We start from the raw sequence: 8,257 nt of genomic DNA on the forward strand, positions 1-8,257 counted from the left end.
AATTGTTTTTATTCCTCGTAGGAAAGGAAAGCCCAGATTGTTTCAACAGCATCCCAGATGGCACCCTATTCCCTCTATGGAGTGGAGTACTCTTCACCAGGTTCCACAAGGAGACCAATAGGGAGACCCATAGAGAGCCCAATAGGGAGACCCATAGAGAGCCCAATAGGGAGACCCATAAGGGGACGAATAGGGAGACCAATAGGGAGACCCATAAGGAGCCCAATACGGAGACTCTTAGAGAGACCCATAAGGAGACCCATAAGGGGACGAATAGAGAGACCAATAGGGAGACCCATAGAGACCCATAATGGGACCAATAGGGAGACCCATGAGGAGACCCATAAGGAGACCCATTGAGAGCCCAATAGGGAGACCCATAAGGAGACCAATAGGGAGACCAATAGAGAGCACAATAGGGAGACCCATAAGGAGACCCATAAGGAGACCAATAGGGAGACCCATAGAGAGCCCAATAGGGAGACCCATAAGGAGCCCAATACGGAGACCCATAAGGAGACCAATAGGGAGACCAATAGGGAGACCCATAAGGAGACTAATAGGGAGACCATAAGGAGACCCATAAGTAGACCCATAGGGAGAGTAATAGGGAGACCCATAAGGAGACCCATAGGGAGACTAATAGGGAGACCCATAAGGAGAGTAATAGGGAGACCCATAAGGAGCCCAATACGGAGACCCATAAGGAGACCCATAAGGAGACGAATAGGGAGACTAATAGGGAGACAAATAGGGAGACCAATAGGGAAACCAATAGGGAGACCAATAGGGAGACCCATAAGGAGACTAATAGGCAGACCTATAAGGAGACTAATAGGGAGACCAATAGGGAGTCCCATAAGGAGACTAATAGGGAGACCAATAGGGAGACCCATAAGGAGACTAATAGGGAGACCAATAGGGAGACCCATAAGGAGACCCATAAGGAGACTAATAGGGAGACCAATAGGGAGACCCATAAGGAGACCCATTAGGAGACTAATAGGGAGACCAATAGGGAGACAAATAGGGAGACCAATAGGGAGACCCATAGGGAGACCCATAAGGAGACCCATAAGGAGACTAATAGGGAGACCCATAAGGAGACCCATAAGGAGACTAATAGGGAGACCCATAAGGAGACTCATAGGGAGATCCATAAGGAGAGTAATAGGGAGACCAATAGGGAGACCCATAAGGAGACTAATAGGGAGACCAATAGGGAGACTAATAGGAGACCAATAGGGAGACCCATAAGGAGACTAATAGGGAGACCCATAAGGAGACCAATAGGGAGACTAATAGGGAGACCCATAGGGAGACCCATAAGGAGACTAATAGGGAGACCCATAAGGAGACCCATAAGTAGACCCATAGGGAGAGTAATAGGGAGACCCATAAGGAGACCCATAGGGAGACTAATAGGGAGACCCATAAGGAGACCCATAAGGAGAGTAATAGGGAGACCCATAAGGAGCCCAATACGGAGACCCATAAGGAGACCCATAAGGAGACGAATAGGGAGACTAATAGGGAGACTAATAGGGAGACCAATAGGGAGACCAATAGGGAGACCAATAGGGAGACCCATAAGGAGACTAATAGGGAGACCTATAAGGAGACTAATAGGGAGACCAATAGGGAGTCCCATAAGGAGACTAATAGGGAGACCAATAGGGAGACCCATAAGGAGACTAATAGGGAGACCAATAGGGAGACCCATAAGGAGACCCATAAGGAGACCCATAGGGAGACCAATAGGGAGACCCATAAGGAGACCCATTAGGAGACTAATAGGGAGACCAATAGGGAGACAAATAGGGAGACCAATAGGGAGACCCATAGGGAGACCCATAAGGAGACCCATAAGGAGACTAATAGGGAGACCCATAAGGAGACTCATAGGGAGATCCATAAGGAGAGTAATAGGGAGACCAATAGGGAGACCCATAAGGAGACCCATAAGGAGACTAATAGGGAGACCAATAGGGAGACTAATAGGGAGACCAATAGGGAGACCCATAAGGAGACTAATAGGGAGACCCATAAGGAGACCAATAGGGAGACTAATAGGGAGACCCATAGGGAGACCCATAAGGAGACTAATAGGGAGACCCATAAGGAGACCCATAAGGAGACTAATAGGGAGACCCATAAGGAGCCCAATACGGAGACCCATGAGGAGACCCATAAGGAGACCCATAGGGAGATCCATAAGGAGAGTAATAGGGAGACCCATAAGGAGCCCAATAGGGAGACTAATAGGGAGACTAATAGGTAGACCCATAAGGAGACCCATAAGGAGACTAATAGGGAGACCCATAAGGAGACCCATAGGGAGACCCATAAGGAGACCCATAAGGAGACCCATAGGGAGACCCATAAGGAGACCCATAAGGAGACGCATAATTAGACTAATAGGGAGACCCATAAGGAGACTCATAAGGAGACTAATAGGGAGACCCATAAGGAGACCCATAAGGAAACCCATAGGGAGACCCATAAGGAGACCCATAAGGAGACCCATAAGGAGACCCATAGGGAGACCCATAAGGAGACCCATAGGGAGACCCATAAGGGGACCCATAGGGAGACCCATAAGGAGACCCATAGGGAGACCCATAAGGAGACCCATAGGGAGACCTATAAGGACACCCATAGGGAGACCTATAAGGACACCAATAGGGAGACCTATAAGGACACCAATAGGGAGACCTATAAGGAGACCAATAGGGAGACCTATAAGGACACCAATAGGGAGACCTATAAGGACACCAATAGGGAGACCTATAAGGACACCAATAGGGAGACCTATAAGGACACCAATAGGGAGACCTATAAGGACACTAATAGGGAGACCTATAAGGAGACCAATAGGTAGACTTATTAGGACACCAATAGGGAGACTTATAAGGAGACCAATAGGGAGACCTATAAGGAGACTAATAGGGAGACTAATAGGAGACCTGATGCCAGAAGGCTATTCTTCTCTACATTAGTTTAGGAACCAGGAACCTGCTGTGGGAGGACCTGCTGCCCCCTTTTGAATGCTCCCTGCCGTCTCCACTACAGAATGCTCCCTGTCCATCTCCACTACAGAATGCTCCCTGTCCATCTCCACTACAGAATGCTCCCTATCCATCTCCACTACAGAATGCTCCCTGCCGTCTCCACTACAGAATGCTCCCTGTCCATCTCCACTACAGAATGCTCCCTATCCATCTCCACTACAGAATGCTCCCTGTCCATCTCCACTACAGAATGCTCCCTGTCCGTCTCCACTACAGAATGCTCCCTGTCCATCTCCACTACAGAATGCTGCCTGCCGTCTCCACTACAGAATGCTGTCTGCCGTCTCCACTACAGAATGCTGTCTGCCGTCTCCACTACAGAATGCTGTCTGCCATCTCCACTACAGAATGCTGCCTGCCGTCTCCACTACAGAATGCTCCCTGTCCGTCTTCACTACAGAATGCTGCCTGCCGTCTCCACTACAGAATGCTCCCTGCCCGTCTCCCCTTCTGTGAATGCTCCCTGCCCATCTCCCCTTCTGAATGCTCCCTGCCCGTCTCCCCTTCTGAATGCTCCCTGCCCGTCTCCCCTTCTGAATGCTCCCTGTCCATCTCCACTACAGAATGGTCCCTGCCCGTCTCCACTACAGAATGCTCCCTGTCCGTCTCCACTACAGAATGCTCCCTGTCCATCTCCACTACAGAATGCTCCCTATCCATCTCCACTTCTGAATGCTGCCTGCCGTCTCCACTACAGAATGCTCCCTGCCCGTCTCCACTACAGAATGCTGCCTGTCCGTCTTCACTACAGAATGCTGCCTGCCGTCTCTACTACAGAATGCTGCCTGCCGTCTCCACTACAGAATGCTCCCTGCCCGTCTCCACTACAGAATGCTGCCTGTCCGTCTTCACTACAGAATGCTGCCTGCCGTCTCTACTACAGAATGCTGCCTGTCCGTCTTCACTACAGAATGCTCCCTGTCCGTCTCCACTATAGAATGCTGCCTGCCGTCTCCACTATAGAATGCTCCCTGCCGTCTCCACTATAGAATGCTCCCTGTCCGTCTCCACTACAGAATGCTCCCTGTCCATCTCCACTACAGAATGCTGTCTGTCCGTCTCCACTATAGAATGCTGTCTGCCGTCTCCACTACAGAATGCTGCCTGCCGTCTCCACTATAGAATGCTCCCTGTCCGTCTCCACTACAGAATGCTCCCTGTCCATCTCCACTACAGAATGCTCCCTATCCATGTCCACTTCTGAATGCTCCCTGTCCGTCTCCACTTCTGAATGCTCCCTGCCGTCTCCACTACAGAATGCTGCCTGCCGTCTCCACTACAGAATGCTCCCTGTCCGTCTCCACTACAGAATGCTGCCTGTCCGTCTCCACTACAGAATGCTGCCTGCCGTCTCCACTACAGAATGCTCCCTGTCCGTCTCCACTATAGAATGCTCCCTGCCCGTCTCCACTACAGAATGCTGCCTGTCCGTCTTCACTACAGAATGCTGCCTGCCATCTCCACTACAGAATGCTGCCTGCCGTCTCCACTACAGAATGCTGCCTTTCCGTCTCCACTACAGAATGCTCCCTGTCCGTCTCCACTACAGAATGCTCCCTGTCCGTCTCCACTACAGAATGCTGCCTGCCGTCTCCACTACAGAATGCTCCCTGTCCGTCTCCACTACAGATTGCTCCATGTCCATCTCCACTATAGAATGCTCCCTGTCCATCTCCACTACAGAATGCTGCCTGCCGTCTCCACTATAGAATGCTCCCTGTCCATCTCCACTACAGAATGCTCCCTGTCCGTCTCCACTATAGAATGCTCCCTGTCCGTCTCCACTATAGAATGCTCCCTGTCCATCTCCACTTCTGAATGCTGCCTGCCGTCTCCACTACAGAATGCTCCCTGCCCGTCTCCACTACAGAATGCTCCCTGCCCGTCTCCACTACAGAATGCTCCCTGCCCGTCTCCACTACAGAATGATCCCTGCCCGTCTCCCCTTCTGAATGCTCCCTGCCCGTCTCCCCTTCTGAATGCTCCCTGCCCGTCTCCACTACAGAATGATCCCTGCCCGTCTCCACTACAGAATGATCCCTGCCCGTCTCCCCTTCTGAATGCTCCCTGCCCGTCTCCACTACAGAATGCTCCCTGCCTGTCTCCCCTTCTGTGAATGCTCCCTGCCCATCTCCCCTTTTGAATACTCCCTGCCCGTCTCCCCTTCTGAATGCTCCCTGCCCGTCTCCCCTTCTGATTGCTCCCTGCCCGTCTCCCCTTCAGAATGCTCCCTGCCCGTCTCCACTATAGAATGCTCCCTGCCCGTCTCCACGACAGAATGCTCTCTGTCCATCTCCACTACAGAATGCTCCCTGCCCGTCTCCACTACAGAATGCTGCCTTTCCGTCTCCACTACAGAATGCTGCCTGCCGTCTCCACTACAGAATGCTGCCTGTCCGTCTCCACTATAGAATGCTCCCTGTCCATCTCCACTACAGAATGCTGCCTGCTGTCTCCACGACAGAATGCTGCCTGTCCGTCTCCACTACAGAATGGTCCCTGCCGTCTCCACTACAGAATGGTCCCTGCCCGTCTCCACTACAGAATGCTGCCTGGCCGTCTCCACTACAGAATGCTGCCTGTCCATCTCCACTACAGAATGGTCCCTGCCGTCTCCACTACAGAATGGTCCCTGCCGTCTCCACTACAGAATGGTCCCTGCCCGTCTCCACTACAGAATGGTCCCTGCCGTCTCCACTACAGAATGGTCCCTGCCGTCTCCACTACAGAATGGTCCCTGCCGTCTCCACTACAGAATGGTCCCTGCCGTCTCCACTACAGAATGGTCCCTGCCGTCTCCACTACAGAATGGTCCCTGCCGTCTCCACTACAGAATGGTCCCTGCCGTCTCCACTACAGAATGGTCCCTGCCGTCTCCACTACAGAATGGTCCCTGCCCGTCTCCACTACAGAATGGTCCCTGCCCGTCTCCACTACAGAATGGTCCCTGCCGTCTCCACTACAGAATGGTCCCTGCCGTCTCCACTACAGGATGGTCCCTGCCGTCTCCACTACAGAATGGTCCCTGTCGGCTCCACTACAGAATGCTCCCTTCCCGTCTCCACTACAGAATGACTCACAAACACAACGGTGTTATCTGTTTTGCTCTATGACCCTCACAAGTGTCACTGGACTCGTCTGAACCTCTGTCTGTAGCGTCCGAAACGTTTGAGCTACAAACTAATTTGACCCCACTATGGAAAGAGAAGACTCTTACGAACACGATGTATGGGGGTAGATTTGTGCTAATAAAAGTAAGGGGTAAAATATGTGCAAAAAATATATATATATTTCCTGAGTTTTCCTATACACTATATATGCAAAATATGTGGACACCCCTTTAAATAAGTGAATTTGGCTATTTCAGCCACTCCCGTTGCTGACAGGTGTATAAAACCGAGCAGAGCCATGCAATCTCCATAGACAAACATTGGCAGTAGAATGGGCCTTACTGAAGAGCTCAGTGACTTTCAACGTGGCACCGTCATAGGATTCCACCTTTCCAACAAGTCAGTTTGTCAAATGTCTGCCCTGTAAGAGCTGCCCCCGGTCAACTGTAAGTGCTGTTATTGTGTAGTGGAAACGTTTAGGAGCAGCAACGGCTCAGCCGTGAAGTGGTAGGCCACACAAGCTCACAGAACGGGACCTCCGAGTGCTGAAGTGCGTAGCGCGTAAAAATCGTCTAAAGACGTTGGGCCAATTGTGCACCGCCCTATGGGACTCCCAATCACGGCCGGATGTGACACAGCCTGGATTCGAACCAGGGACTGTAGTGACGCCTCTAGCACTGAGATGCAGATGCCTTAGACCCGCTGTGCCACTCGGGATCCCAAAAACAAAGGAGGGACCAAGTCCATATTAATGAGATGTTGGAGGAACAGGTGTCCACTCACTGTAGCTCTAGATTAAACTCAGAGATTTTGATGGAGATTCCATATTAATGCCCATGATTTAGGAATGAGATGTTCAATGAGCAGGTGTCCACACACTTTTGGTCATGAAGTGTATCTCCTACAAATAGGACAGACTCTTCAAAACATGTTTTACCATGTATGAATTCATTATTCAATGTGTTTCTATGGACTATAGAAGTAAAGGCCAACTTCAATATTTTATAAAAAAATTCTAAATTAAATTAAAATGGATACCTAAAGTTTTCCTAAAATTCTAAATCAAATAACTACATCCATGGAATCATCTTGCAACCATCTTAAAACAATTCCATAGGTTAGCTTAGTACCCTGTACTTACAAAATGTACAAAACACTTATTGTTCTCCCAACTATTGTAGCAAAAGTATTTTGAGTAACTTTGGAAAAATGTAAAGTTCTTATTACATCACAATTTACTTTTTTGTAAATGAATATACAGGTACTAATACTACACATCCATTAGAATAAGACTCATGTTATGAAAGGACCTGTACAGTTGAAGTCTGAAGTTTACACTTAGGATGGAGTCATTAAAACGCATTTTTCAACCACTCCACAAATTTCTTGTTAAACAAACTATAGTTTTGGCAAGTCGTTTAGGACATCTACTTTGTGCATGACACAAGTCATTTTTTCCAACAATTGTTTACAGACAGATTATTTCACTTATAATTCACTTTGTCACAATTCCAGTGGGTCAAAAGTGTACATACACTGAGTTTACTGTGCCTTTAAACAGCTTGGAAAAGTCCAGAATGGCTTTAGAAGCTTCTGATAGGCTAATTGACATCATTTGAGTCAAAAAAGGGGGAGGCTTGCATTCCGAAGAACACCATCCCAACAGTGAAGCACGAGGGTGGCATCATCATGTTGTGGGGGTGCTTTGAAGCACACTGCAGAATCCAGATCAAACTCTGATATACAGGAAGCTCAGCTCCATTGAACTGACTTAAATAGAGGAAAGAGCCAGAAACAAACCCAGAAGCTACATGTATAACTGACCAAATGATGGAAGACAAGCAATGCCATTTTGTATTGTATAAAGTGAGTGTGGAAGAGTTGAATTATTATTGTTGTGTATCAACCTATGACAAGCCGCCTCGGTCTGACAACTTGGACGGAAAATGACAGAGGATGATAGTTGACGACATTCCCACTCCTATTTGCCATTTCTTCAATCTAAGCCTACTAGAATGTATGTGTCCGTAGGGAAGGACATTCAACATGCACGGCACTGACACAAATGACTGATCA

Source organism: Oncorhynchus gorbuscha, linkage group LG05, assembly GCF_021184085.1.
Source record: "Oncorhynchus gorbuscha isolate QuinsamMale2020 ecotype Even-year linkage group LG05, OgorEven_v1.0, whole genome shotgun sequence".
Lineage (NCBI taxonomy): Eukaryota > Metazoa > Chordata > Actinopteri > Salmoniformes > Salmonidae > Oncorhynchus > Oncorhynchus gorbuscha.